At 46.4% G+C, this 13,723-nt stretch overlaps 1 long non-coding RNA gene across 2 annotated transcripts in view; it reads right to left on the bottom strand.

Annotated features, from left to right (window-relative positions):
- Window positions 1–13,506, bottom strand: part of LOC118176841 — a 22,337-nt gene extending 8,831 nt beyond the window's left edge. The window contains exons 1-5 of one of the 2 annotated variants that reach the window (XR_004755546.1): window positions 13,244–13,506; window positions 13,041–13,166; window positions 11,592–11,704; window positions 4,752–4,861; window positions 2,254–2,256 (exon numbers count right to left, since the gene is read on the bottom strand). This is a non-coding gene — a long non-coding RNA (uncharacterized LOC118176841). Of the gene's footprint in view, window positions 1–2,253; window positions 2,257–4,751; window positions 4,862–10,922; window positions 10,926–11,591; window positions 11,874–13,040; window positions 13,167–13,243 lie in introns of those variants that run through there. The other variant, XR_004755547.1, reaches the window with a different exon arrangement.
- Window positions 13,507–13,723: the final 217 nt, after the last annotated feature.

Genomic DNA, 13,723 nt, shown 5'->3' with positions numbered 1-13,723 from the left:
AAAAAAAAAAAAAAAAAAAAAAAAAAAAAAAAAAAAAAAGATCTTTTTTTACAGAAAAGGCATTTTCTATGTACACAAACACTTGAACACCTCTAATTACACATCGGTGAGTTTGCTAACAAACTTCTTGTGAGCTGTAGGGCCTGAGTCTTGATTACTAAAAAGCCATTTTCAATCCCCTTACTCCCTGTGACTTAAGAGCCATACAATGGGTATAAAAATAATTTTGGAGAAGTATTCAGAGCCCTCACCCAGAATACCTTTCTGTCTGCAAACTGTGACAGGCACACACAAAAACAGCTGTAGACAAACGATGCTGCACAACCTGGCCCCGATCCCCCAGCCACGTGCAGCTCTGCTGCTGGAGCCCCACGCGTTCCTCCCCTTTTCTTATTTCCCTTCCAGGTGTCAACAAAAAGCTCAGAAAAAAAAGGACTGCCAAAGTTGGAGGAAGGGGGGGAGCTGCTGTTATGTCTTGAAAAATATAAATATACTTTCCCACTCCCATGATGACTAATATATTTGTCAACTGGTCTTTATGGGAAAGTAGTAAAGAAGATTTCCAATGCCTCGTAGAGACATATTCCCAATGAAGAGCAAACTTTGAACCAATTTTTGATTTTAAAATTATTGAGAGGAGGGATTACCACTACTAAGAATAACTGTATGTGAAAGGAAATTGATTTCTAGTCTGCTACTAATTTATTTTACATTCTTCATAATCATGCTCCAAAAAGCATATATTCTACAGCAATAAATAGTTCCACAAACTCTCCTCATTTACTCTCCCCACAGCATCCTTCGGACTTGTTTAATTTCATAGCCCAAGGCTGCTGTAGAATTTAGGTGAATTTAATATAGTGCCTGTTAGAGACAACAAGCCATCCAAAAGTCACCATTCCCCCTGCCAGCACAGGGTATCCTGCCAGTGACGGCTCCCACTGCTCTCCTTACAGGAAGCTCTCCCCTGCTCCTTAATAAGCTTTTTAATTTGGACTTCATCTGCAGCATTCAGGTGTTTCTACACCCAGCCTGTGTTTCCCTTCCAAGCAGGATGCTGCTTTCTCTTCTGGCTTAGAGACGCTGCAGAAAGCTTCCCCAGTGCTCCTCATTCTGCATTAGCTGGGACAGCAGCTGAATTTTTGAAAATAGTCAAGCAAAACAACAAGAAACACCACAAAACAGAACATGATCAAACTGAACCAGAATGAAAGGCAGCAACAGTGGCTGTGAAGTTGGTTGAGCTGGTCAGGTTGTGCAGCCCCGTCTGTGCTGTGCCTTCCCCCAGGTCCCCAGAGGTCCCCATAGCGGGATGCCACCTTTGGTAGAGTGACACCACCTTTGGACTGCTCAGAGGTGTCAACACTGCAAGTTCTAGGCACCACATTAAGGCAAATAAACAACAGCAACTGGCTGAGCTCTCTTACCATGTTATTTTTCTTTCTGGTTGATTTTTTTCTACTGAGTTCTGTGAACTACCAAAGGTGTTCAAACATTTATTTCCTCAACACAGAGGGAAACTGAGGCACGCACTAGTTAAATAAAGCTTTCAAGTCAGTGACAGTAAACAAGCGTCACGCTCAAATACACAAGAAAACTTCTGCCTGAAGTCACTGGTTCCTCTTTACACAATCTCTTGCCTGTTGAACAAACTGTCTTACCCTTAGCCCTCTGGGCAGAAAATCTCAGGACTGAAATACTTGGTGAACGTTGAGGACTGAAAATTCATGTTCCATTTATTGTTAAATATATGCCAGGAACGGAAAATGGATGGTATTTAATGATGATTCTTAATTCTTGGCTTTTAAAGCAGTCCAGGGAAGCACTGTGGGATAAATAGGGAATTTCCTGACTTCCATGCGAAGTCACCAGCATTACTGTTCTATCTTTGCCTTGTTATTTTTCAGACTTTCTTCAAAGCCATCTAACATATTTAACGGAGATAAAAAAGCATTGTATTTAGTTATCTTATTTACTGAGTACCTTTGAGCCACAACTTCGGAACCTCTTTGTCATGACTTGAAACGGTGAAGCAAGCAGCTAATTAGGGCTTTTTTCCTCCACTTCGATTCATCTGCAAAGCATTCAGCCACCTGCGGTATTGGAAGCAAGAGGGCATTCACAAAGAGGATGAAAATTGTCCCCAGACAGCTCAATTCAGGGTCGAAGTAAGATTTTTCTGAAAAGAGGATAAATAGCTATAGGAAAAACTGGAAAAATATAGGAATAACTGGAAAAAAGCCCTCCTGAAACATCCTGACCAGGGGCTGTGGGCAGAGGCCCCACAGCATGTCCTCCTCCTTGCAAGGTCCTGGATCCTCTTCAGCTCCGAGGGGCTCTTGCCTGGGAAGAGCCAAATCTCACCTTGGGGAACCCGCTCCTCTTCCTCACGGGCTGTGTCCTGAGCATCGCCCCCGAGCTGTGCTGTGCCTGCATCCCATGCCTGGGAGACTTGTGCAAGGAAAAAAAGGCCTCTCTTTTGGCAGACAGACCCGAGGACCTATGACGTTGCTGCTTAGCTGGGCTTTCAAGGACTTGAAGCCAGATTTGCCCACAGCCAGTCCGTATAACCTTGAAGAAGCTGCACTTCCAATCTGCATCTGCTCTGAAGTGACGGACCACCCCGAGACGTGGCCAGAGGCCAGCCCCAAGGACTGTGCTCTTCACTTGGAGGGGGTTTGGGTGCCCACCCTCTGATTACAAGGCAGATGGACTGCCATGGCCGTGCCTGACCCCCACATACCTGCTTTGTCAGAGCCACCAGATGGCTGAGGCTGGGGAAATAAAATGGCCCCAGGATCCTAAGCAGATGTTGTTACCTTCCACCACAGCCGCTGGGGTCTGCAGCACAGCCTGCCCACAAGGGCACCGTGGATGAGTAGATTTGAGTTTGGAAGCACTGCAGGCTGCTGTTCCCAGGACAGCTGAGCCAAGGTAAGTGTTAACACAGCTCCTGCACTTTAATTTATGTCTGTAAAATGAATGTTATTCTCAGGGGCTGCAATAAGGTTGTAACATGCTTAAATACTTCATTAATGAGGGCTCTGTAAGTACCACAGAGACAAACAAGATTTTAGAGGGGAAGAAGCCTTTGTGCTTTCCCTTTCTCCACTGGGGAGAATTTCAACTCACTGTCCAATTTACAATTGCTAACAGAAAATTTTGCACATGGAAATGGATTTGCTTGTACTGTTTGTGCCTCCATCTAAACATTTTTAAACTTTGCATCTTGGGAAGAATTGGCAGTCATGCTTTGGTGGATTCCTGTTCATATTGTCTATGGGTCTGGGGGGGATTTTCTTCATGTGTTATCACAGTTCTATTGCTTTCATCAGGAACGTGACCATGTCACCTCTAACAAATACCTGTAAATTCACACAGCACATTAGTCTACCAGACAACGCATTTGCAGTCTGTTACAGAAGCAAATTTTTCCCTAGCAGGGAAAGGGACATCATGAATACATACGAGTCTTGTTAGCATGACTACTTGTATTCCTTTTAACTGTGCCTGCAGACATTCAAATTCCTGGGGCTTTTTTTGAAGAGAGAAGGAATGAGAAAGTGAGACCAGACGGATGTATGAATAAGGCTACCATGAAGCCACTCCTCCGAGCCTTGCCATCAGGGGCTCAGCAATGCTGGGGAAGGGCAGCTTTTACCACCCTTCCTCATTTGGCTCCTGCTATAACTTAAAACCACTTCCAGGTTTCTTTAACTGCTAGCAATAAATAACCATTGCCAAATGCCACACCGCCAGGATATGTCCCCTTCACGCACTTTGACATGCCAACCGCATTGGCTTCTGTTTTAAAGTCCCCTTTGGGACCTTAACAGTGAGACAAAGGGGTTGGATCTTTCAAAGGTCTGGTCTATAATGGCTGTAGAAAAATCCCAAGCTATTTAACTATTATGCTTAAAAATAAAATTGGCTCTGTTTTTTTGAAGTCTTCTTAAGTCCTCCTACTCAGGGAGAGAAGATAAAAATATCCCACTGCACCTGGTTACCTTAACCATTACTAGCAACCACTGCTTTCTGAGAAGATGTGTTTCAAGATGTTGTCCCCTAAACTACTATTTCCTGACATTTCATGGGTTGGATACTTTAGGATTTAGGCAATGTGCACCAAATGAGAGAAAAGGGCAAGAACTTGAGGCACTTGTGTCCGATGCAAGTGCAACTTGTGTCTCACTGCAGCTTTGACCCCTTTGGTTTGCTTCCACAAAAGCCTCTTAGAAGGAAATGACCTTCAAGGGAAACTGGTTCCCTTTCGACTGCTCTGTTGTAGGCTTGTAATCTCAAGCAGGCTCCAAAAATAAAGGCATGACCCTAACATCTGTGCCATTCTAATACCAGCAAAAGCAGGGCTTGAAGTTCTTTAAATCAGAGTCTCATTCCTTGGAATAAGGAGAATCGTCCCTCTCCGGTCAAAAGTCACAGCTGGCAGATGTTCGGTTTTATCCCCTTTGGCCATTGGCAGTGGCAGATTCAGAGCTGCTACAAAGTGCTAAGGCTCTGCACCAGCTCTTAGCTCTGGGAAATACCGGCTGTCTGCTCTCATTCACTCTCTCAAAGCAATATTTAATCTTCCCAAAGTCTCCTTCAGGCTCCCTGTTCAAGGCTGCATCTAGAAGAACGTCTTCACATAACTGCAAAGTCCGAAGTGCAACACAACCTCAGGGCACCGAGTGAAAAAGTGAACATGAAAGATTAAAAAAAAAAAATAAAAATGAAAGAAATAATAAATCTACCACAAAACTGACGTGACTACCAAAATCTCCACCCATCAAGACATGTGATCTGCTCATTCCTTTGAACATCGAAGCCAAGAAGTCCTGTGCTTTCTCTCCTCATCCTCTGCCTGCAATGGGAGGGAGAGGGTCTGTGAGGTCCATGAGCCTGAATTATGGAAAGCACTTGGGCACATCTTGCACGCACTACACACACTTGCCTGAATAAGATCATGCCATGGATACTGCTACCATCCTTAAATTTAAGAGCTAAATTGCTTTGCTTCCTTTTCTGACAGGCCCAGCCTCAGCAAACCCAAGGCAGACATGCAATCCATTTTTAAGCTGATGGGAGGCAAAGGAAATGCAGTCAAGAGCTAAAGGAAAGTAGAGAACAAGAACAGTGAGAAAATTGCAAGCTGGCAGATCTTCAGGTGAAGTACAAGCCCAAAACAGACCTTAAACTACTGACCAGATCGTTGGAGTCACGTAAGGTGAGACAGAATCAGCAGAGATTTCATTACTCACAAATCCCTCCAGATGCCTTAAATAATTCGCAGCAAACACAGGGACATAAAGACCAGAAGTCCCATTAGGAGGCACATGGAATTGCTTTTGTTCATTAGGGTGACTCACACAAAACACATTATTACATAAAGCAGGATGTCTCATTAATTACACCAGTCTGGGGGCTACTGGAAGAGCTCCGGGAGAGTCAGTCCTTGTCCTCAGCATTGCAGGAAGCCCCGCGGTGCCTCTCAGCACCCCCACCCCAGCTCTGGCTCCCAGCACCCTTGCTATGACCCTGCCCATGGGTGCCAGTGTGCATTTCTCCAGCGAGGTCACTTTTCTCATCAGCTGCCCCCCGAGGACACGAGTCTCCTCGTGCTCGCCCCACGCAAGCAGGGCTCAGCTCCAGCCTGACACCAGCAAGGGAAAATCCACCCAGAGGCCACCTCCTGCCAGCACCATCAACACAGAGAAAATAACAGACTGAAGGAGGAGCTTTAACAAATATTTTGTTTGGAATAAGGAGGCAGCACTGCACTGTGGCTTTCAGGGAGAAGGGAACTGGAGCATTGCAGAAGCAGCTGCCAGTGTTTGCCCACGCAGGCAGGCGGTGGCTGTGCCTGCCAGCTGCAGGAGGCACCCCAGGACCCACACTTCCCAACGCAGGCTGCACGCCGGTGAACAGCCACGAGGGCCAGCCCTGCTCGCACGGACAGCAGCACAACAGGGTGCCATCCACCTCAGTTCTGTCACCCACAGGTATCCGAGTGAGCCTGAATTTCAGGAACAAAAATAGAGGGTTGCCTTACAACTCCCTCCTACCTCTGCAATGGGGAGAGTTGTTACAGGAGACATAAACCACTTCACTTCTCCACAAACTCGGTCTTTAAAAAATCTGGGTCTTTAAAAAATCTGGGACTAAAACCCCCCAGACATCTTCAAGTTTCCTCTCTGCCATCCTACAGCTTTGTAGGCAGGGCTGTGCCTGGTGATGGATACTTGTACCCTGCAGTGATGTGAGTCAGAGATCAGAGACAGGAACGGGAATTAGATTTTGCTGTTTGGCAACGAGGAGGATCTTATGAATAAATCAGGGGATCACAGAGATCTGCACCAAAGTGACTGTCCTGAAAAGTATTGAGGCCTATATTTGATTGTATCCAGAGTCCACAGCATGGATGTTACCGAAATACTGCTGCCAGGATATGGTGCTGGTTACCTCCACGGAAAATACAGGAGTTATTGGTGGGGAGAAGGGAAAAGGTCAGGGAATATCTTCACACATTTTGCTAACAGCTAGTCACTGTGACTATATCAATATGCAGCAGCAATGACAAGGACAGATGATCTAGAACTCCCTGCATTATTAATATCTGGTGAAAGATGAGGCAGCTATTGTGAAAAGCATCTGTTTGCATGTTTAATATACAATGCTCTAAACCTCAATGCACTGCTACAGATGATGCTGTTTGGAAATGCAGCTAACCTTTGAAGAAGTCCCACACTGAACAGAACAGGATATATTTCCTAAGTTCAAGCACTCCTACATGCTCTAGGCTTGGAAGTAGGATTGTTAAAAACAGGGTGGGGGGAAAAGAAAAAAAATGGGGAGAGAAAGAGAGAAAAAGCAGTGACAAATGCTGATGCAAAATGAAGGTGAAGCAAAGAGGTGGGAAATGAAGGTACGGAGACAGTTTCAGGTCTGCCCAGACTCTACCAACTCCCTGTCTGTCATCCAGGTCAGGATTTCAGCCCCCATGAGACACCCATCCCACAACACAGAGCGATGCTGCACCACATCCCACAAGTGGGAAGGTGCCTTCTTACTCCCCTCTGAGCCTCCAGCTCAGTAAGACACTACCCACTTGTGCACGCCTTGCCCAAGATAAGCAGTTCATCCCAGCACTACATACACCAGATTCTCATCCTGTCACTGCCTGAAAAAGTCTATATAAAGCTCCAGCTTGGCTTCTGGAAGGGGCTTGCATTCTCTCTCTCAAGCTCAGCCTCACGACAACTAGAGGAACAAGCAGTGGGTTCTCACAGCAACAGGGGTGCAGGAAGGAAGGACAGGGAGGTGCAAGAAACCAGGAGGTGTTTCTCCTCCGTGTCCCCCTGAAATTGCACCTGATCACGGTATGGTCCAAAGAAAGTATGAATAAGGAAGAGGCAATGCCTTAAGTTCTGTAGTAACCAACAAAATCCCAGAAATACTTTATCCTAAATTCTTTAGCATCAAGCAACTAAGCAGCACGTGTAAAAGTAAGCCCCAATGCTCACATACAACAAGGAGTCCAGGAGACATGGGTTTCATGGGTTTCTTCCTCTGCTATGTTAAGCTTAAATAGAATTATATGGTCTTTAGTTTACCTTGCCATGCAGGCAAATTAGGCATGGATTTCTCTAAAGCCAGAACATCACAAGATATCCAAACAACCTTGTCATTGCAATTTTTCACAATTTCCCTCTTTTGTGTATCTGTGAGCTCTGACTACAGTAAAATTTCATCTCCTCAGCCCACTGCCATCTGGAGCAAGGTTCAGACTCAGTCACAAGTATAATGAAAAAGGATATTTCTGGGGAATGGTGGGAAGGTTAATTACGTGAATGCTTAGAGCTGGTGATCTCTTTCATCATCTCACTGGGATGCTCCACTGCATGATCTGGATCCAACAAGTAACTGGGAAGAGAGCAAGAGCTTTGAGATCTGATCAGTACTGGGGTAACAAAACATCAGTCAACATAGCAGGGAGAGTAACCCCAAGTGATTTCCAGTCTGGAATTATCCTGATTCACCCAGAAGACTGGAACAGGCTCGAGACATCTGCAGATCATCAGAAGACTCTCAGCAGCTGCAGGGACTCTGCAACAAACAGCTCTGGGCCAGCTCTGCTCTCAAGAGGACAAAAACAAATGGTGCTCAGATAGGTTAATTCCAGGTTGTCTGTTAGGCTTCATAGGGAATACCAAAACCTTAATTATCAGGGCTATCAGAGGATGCCTTGTCACCTGCCATTAAGAGACCAGGTGGCACCCATCACTGTGCACAGCTCCCAAACTGCCCTCCGGGTACAGACTGGATCCCTCTGTGCTGGTTTCAGCAACGTGTGACATCTCCTCGAATGGCTTCAGCTCTCTGACAACATCCTTTAGCCATTTTAGTGCTCTTTGCTCTCTCTCTGCGGCCCTGGCTTTGACGGCTACGCTCCTCCAACACTGCACAAGGCTGAGACCAGGATGAAGATATGCTAATGCCCTTGCAACCCCATATCAGACAGCATGTTTATTTCTGCTAGGCTTGGCTGGAGGGGTTCAGATGCCTTTATATGACTTGACATCCACACCTCAAATAATAGACCCTGCATCCCCCAGAAGGCCAGAGACATATTATTTCCTGATGCTATTTCTAGCGCTGTCCAGCAGACATGGCCGGGGAAGAAGAGCAGCTGCAGCTCGGGTGGCTTCACAAGCTGCTGCTGGCCTGCCCATTCCAGGCAATGCCTGTCAGGTCTGAGCGAGCCGGGCTCCCGTAATCAGGCAAAGCTGTTGTTTCTCAGCACCTCGCGGTCTCTTGACTTTTCATCTTGATTAAAGACTACACCGAACGACAGAATTAGCAAGGCAGCAATCCCAATCCTTTTGCTGCTCCTGAAATCCAGTCGCCTGCCCACTGCCCACGTGCTCATCCTCCGGGCTACCAATTAGCGGCACCAGCTGCTAGCCTGGATGCCAGGGCCAGGAGCTATTAGTGCACAGACCATTAGCTTTAAAAGGCATTTGGAACTTCTGAATGTATTAGGGTTCGTGTGACTGACGTACAGCACAGCCTTATGTGGCTCACTGTTTTTTCCGTCAACTGTCTTTTCTCCAAAAATGTGCTGGGTTATCGGAGCATCCTAGGCGGAGTACCCGTGAAAACATCTTACCAAGCTGGTTCAGTGACCACATGCAGTTGAATACTTGTTACCTGCTTTAACTAACTTCCTTGGCACCTAACTCTTTCTAGTTAGGCATGGTGATGGGTTGCTTGAAAGGCTGAATATCTGATCTCTATTTTTAGTCCTATCATTTGCCCAGTTAATGGTTCCAGGGAGGTCATTTCATTTCTTTATGCTTCAGCGACCCCATCTGTAAGATGGTAATGATGAGTCTGTACCATAGGGCTTTGAGATCTATGCTTGTGAAAAACATAATAAAACTTCAAATTGCCATTACTGTCTAAAGCCAGGGTGGGCAGGAAGCCCCATGGGCAGCCGTATCCGAATGGAGTTTTTGCAAATCTGGATGCTGGGGCACCAGGCCTGGGTTCCCCCGGTCACCTCAGCGATTGCACTGCTCCATGCTGGGCACAGCTGAGACTTGCTGGGGGCTGCTGGTATCAACGAGCAAACAAGGAGCACTGGGACCAGCAGTCCATGTAATTCACTGCCAGGAGATGATGACAGAGGGTGCTTTCATTACACACTTTGTGGCTGTCAATCCATCTCCACAGCAAGAGGCATCAAGGCATTGACTTTGGATCATCTTCCTCCAACTGCCTTCACCTTCACAGAGGCACTGGGTAAGTCACAAACACCCCCCTTTCCATTGTTACTCGCATCAACCACCACCTCCCTGCCTGGCCTCAGTCAGTGTCCAGGAGGGATCCTGCCATGTGGGACCTGCTTGTTGTGAAATTAATAGCTGCTGCCTGACACGCCGAGACTGGGGCTGGAGTTTACCCAAGTGTGCTGCTATATCACCACTTGCATGTCACCTGAAGCCAGTGCCAGGAGAGAGAGCCAGGACACCAGGCAGCTGTGGGACCGGGGCAGACGCAGGTGGAGGAAGCCCATGAGAAGCCCACCCGGGTCCCCAGGCCACTAACCCTGACCCACAGGGATGAGCCAGGTTGCAGAACAGAGTCTTGACTCTCTAAACCAAGTTAAAATCAGACTGCCTTACCTGCTTCACCCCACTGCAATCTGACCACGGGGCGATTTTCCCATTTCTCTCCCAGCTTTGTGTTCAAAGCAGAGCTTTCATGGAACTTGGAGTTCAAATGCAAGATCTCTTCAAAAGTCTCTAAAAAGGATTTCATAATGTGAAGTTCTGATGAAATTTTGAGGTCTTCTTGCTTCATACAGCTGGCAAATACCAGCAAAGGTCTTTTATGATTTCTTAAAATGTTTTAAATATTATTTCACATAGCTGGATTCTTGAAATGCAAACATTAAATCAATAACATTCAAACTGGTCTTTTTATCTCAGGTCTGTCAGATTTTCAGGCTCGGACAGTCCTTTTGTCATTTGAATGGGTTCTTCCCTCACTAAGACACACAAGTCCCTCTAATTACCCAGATGGCTTCCTCCTCCAACCTAGAATAATGTATTTAAATTTATCCAATGGCTTCCATGAGTCAGATTTCCCATAACTGGAAGGTTTCAAGTCATCCTCTGCTCCACCTGCTCAGATGTTAACGCAACCCTCTTGCTGGCTCACAACCTGTACCTCGTCACTGGAGCGCAGTTGCTGCGGGGCAGGGAGGGGTTTTTGGCTGTTGTTCTGTCATGCAGCAGCTCTAGGGCAGCTTTATGTTCATGTAACCCACAGTCTATAGCTTGGTTCTTTGCGGTCCTGGAGAGAACCACAGCTTTTAGAAACTACTTCTAAGGTTTGTTTCTTCTGGGGAAGAAAGGTACATCCTGAAAGCAGTCATTTCAACCTCCTGACCAGAGGGCTGGAAAACCACACCTTCACTCTGTCTCCAACATATTTCTCACCAAGCCACACTTCCTAGCCAACAGAAAACTCATTCAGTAACCACAACACACAACAACTCCACAGTCTATATAAGCAGATAATTTTCTGGTTTGGACAACAGGAAAGAAATGCAAATCCTTGCATACTGATGTTCCATCATTTGCCTCCACTTCTTCAAGACAACAGGCGGTGATTTTAAATAGCATATAAGTGATCAAGACACCCTTCATTACTGGTGTTCACTAGGACCTGAGCCCCTGTGCTGCACAGACCATTTTGAAAATGCCACCTGGTGCCTTCCAACTCACAGAAGTCCTCCTGGAGCAAATATATTTTTGGATAAAAGCATTCTAAATGATACTGACATTCAAGAAATCCTTTGAAATTGCTGGCAAGCTTGAGTGGTGGCTCATCATAGCCTGGAGCAGCTGAAAGCCAGACACAGGAAAAGGAGGATGCAGTGAGATGAGCAGGCTCAGAAGGAAAGGGGTAGAAGAGAAACAAGACTAGATAGGTTTTAAAGCTGCTTGGGTGAGCTGTTAGATTAGTTTTAAAACATATACTGGAGTTCAAGAAGGAAGAAGACAACTGAACTAGAGGATTCTGACCTGCCATCACCATGGTTTATTCCCAGCCACAGAAGTCACAGATATTTGAAAACTTTACTCTGCTCCAGCCCAGACTGCACAGGACACTGAATGCACAGAAGTCAAGCAAGAACCTGGCTCCAGATAAGAAAAAATGATGACCAGCAAAGTCTTGCTTCAGTGGCCCAGCAACACGCATGGTATGGCACAGCTCACTGCAGCCTGGGTGGGCTGCCTCAGCCACCCTCACAAAAATCAAGTTACACGGTGCCTAGAAAGAGAAATGAAGGGGAAATGATACACATTGCAAAACTAAGCCCCTTGTCATAAAATACGACATCAGGAGGGAAGATTGGCAAGGGCAAACCGGCAAGCAGTTAATTACAGAGTAAATTAACTCTCCAACCATGTACATAATCAGACAGGAAACATTATAAACTCAAGCCAGCAGTTTCAGTAACAGGATTTTGACAAAATTCCCATACATCATCCCCAGGCTCAGGCGGTGAAATTCTGCTTGAATGTCTCAAAATGGAGCCATGGGGGAGCATCATGTTCACCAGAGCCCTCGCAGTTCGTGGGCTGTGAGCTGTAAGGAACAGACACCACTGAGCCAAGTGCAGGAGGGAAATAACACCTCCGAATTCACTGCTAATTGTCAGAAGCATTTCACAACACGCCCCTAGGCCCTAGCTTCAGCACAGAGCTAGGGCTGGCCATGGATCAGGGCTCTGATGGGAAGATGACCCTGGTGTCATTTGCCACTGAAGCTGTAAGAGGAACAAGGCAGAAAAGTGCCCAGTCTCAAGCTCTTCCCTAGTAAATGTCCCACAATTTGAGACATTCAGGGACAGATTTGAATTTGCAAAAGCTTGTGAAAACCCACTCGAAAAAATGAGTGCTGTAAACAGATAAATAATCAGCCTCAGCAATTTTCAAGCTGGGGAAAAAAGAAAAAAAAAAAAAAAAACAACCCTCAGTGGAAAGTTTTCACAGCTCTCCTGTTCCTTGGTTCCTTGGTTCCCCAACCATAAAACAAGAGGATGTACGATGCTTCTGGGTTATCTTTCAAAAACACATCGTGACCATGAAAGCACAGAGAAGCACAGCTAGGAAGCAGTGAATCTGGATCCCACACGAGGGTGGTGAAGGACCCCAGAAGGGAGAAACTCTGCATGGACCCATGCCCATGAACCGAGCAAAGCAAAATTTCAGCAGAAAAGGCTGCACGTTGCTGTGCGTGTATGCAACCACATGGGCCAAATTCAGGTTACACACACAGTATCAGGTGAGGCATTTCCACATACCTGGAGTCAGCTCTGAGCACACAAACTCTACAGATGGCTCTGGTGTCTGCCTTCCGTAGCTGAATAATGAAACCTGGTTCATTTCCTTAGTGTTCAGCTGGGGTTTCATCTGAACTAGCAGATAAATTAAGTGGTGGAAATGAAAAACTGGTCAGGAACTTACCTGAGAGTCCCTGGCCCTTGCTGGGCGCAAGGAGCAGGTGCTGACTTTGGGGTCCTGCAGTTCCTGGCTGGGGCTGGAGCTTCCAACTTCACCTAAAGCAGGTCGGGTGCCAGGTGACAACAGGCCCTGGGATGGAGAAAGGACAATCAGCACATGGTACCAGCATTAAAACCATAGCAAGGGTGAGAGGAGGTAGGACGCACCCAGGAAAGCTTCTGAGGAACACCTGAGATGATGGGAAACACCTGCAGCCCTCTGGTACACTCTGGGAGGATGGGTTGTTTTCTCACAGCAGCAGCAACACAAAACTAAACTAAACTAAACTAAACTAAACTGGGGTTTTACTAGTTGATAGAAAATATACTCTCTTTTGCTTCAGCAGCCACCATACTGACAAAAACATGCAGTTTTTGTCAGTATGCCCAAGGAACATGAAAGGTTTTCAAAATCAACGTGTCATTTCCCATAGCAGCCCATCACAGGGGCACATCCCACCAACAAGCCTTCACAGCCACGATGGGCATTTCGGAGCACGTCCCTCCAACAGCTCCCCAGGCTGCTGCTCAGGCTACGGGCTGCTGGCTGGGACCACCTCAGTGGCAACCCCACAGCTGGTGGCTGTGAGAGGAACGGGAGCTGGATGCTCATCTCATCTCATCTCATCTCATCTCATCTCATCTCAT

Source organism: Oxyura jamaicensis, chromosome 20 (assembly GCF_011077185.1).
Source record: "Oxyura jamaicensis isolate SHBP4307 breed ruddy duck chromosome 20, BPBGC_Ojam_1.0, whole genome shotgun sequence".
Lineage (NCBI taxonomy): Eukaryota > Metazoa > Chordata > Aves > Anseriformes > Anatidae > Oxyura > Oxyura jamaicensis.
The sequence above is the reverse complement of the archived record's forward strand: the minus strand, read 5'-3'. Positions and strand labels throughout refer to the sequence as shown.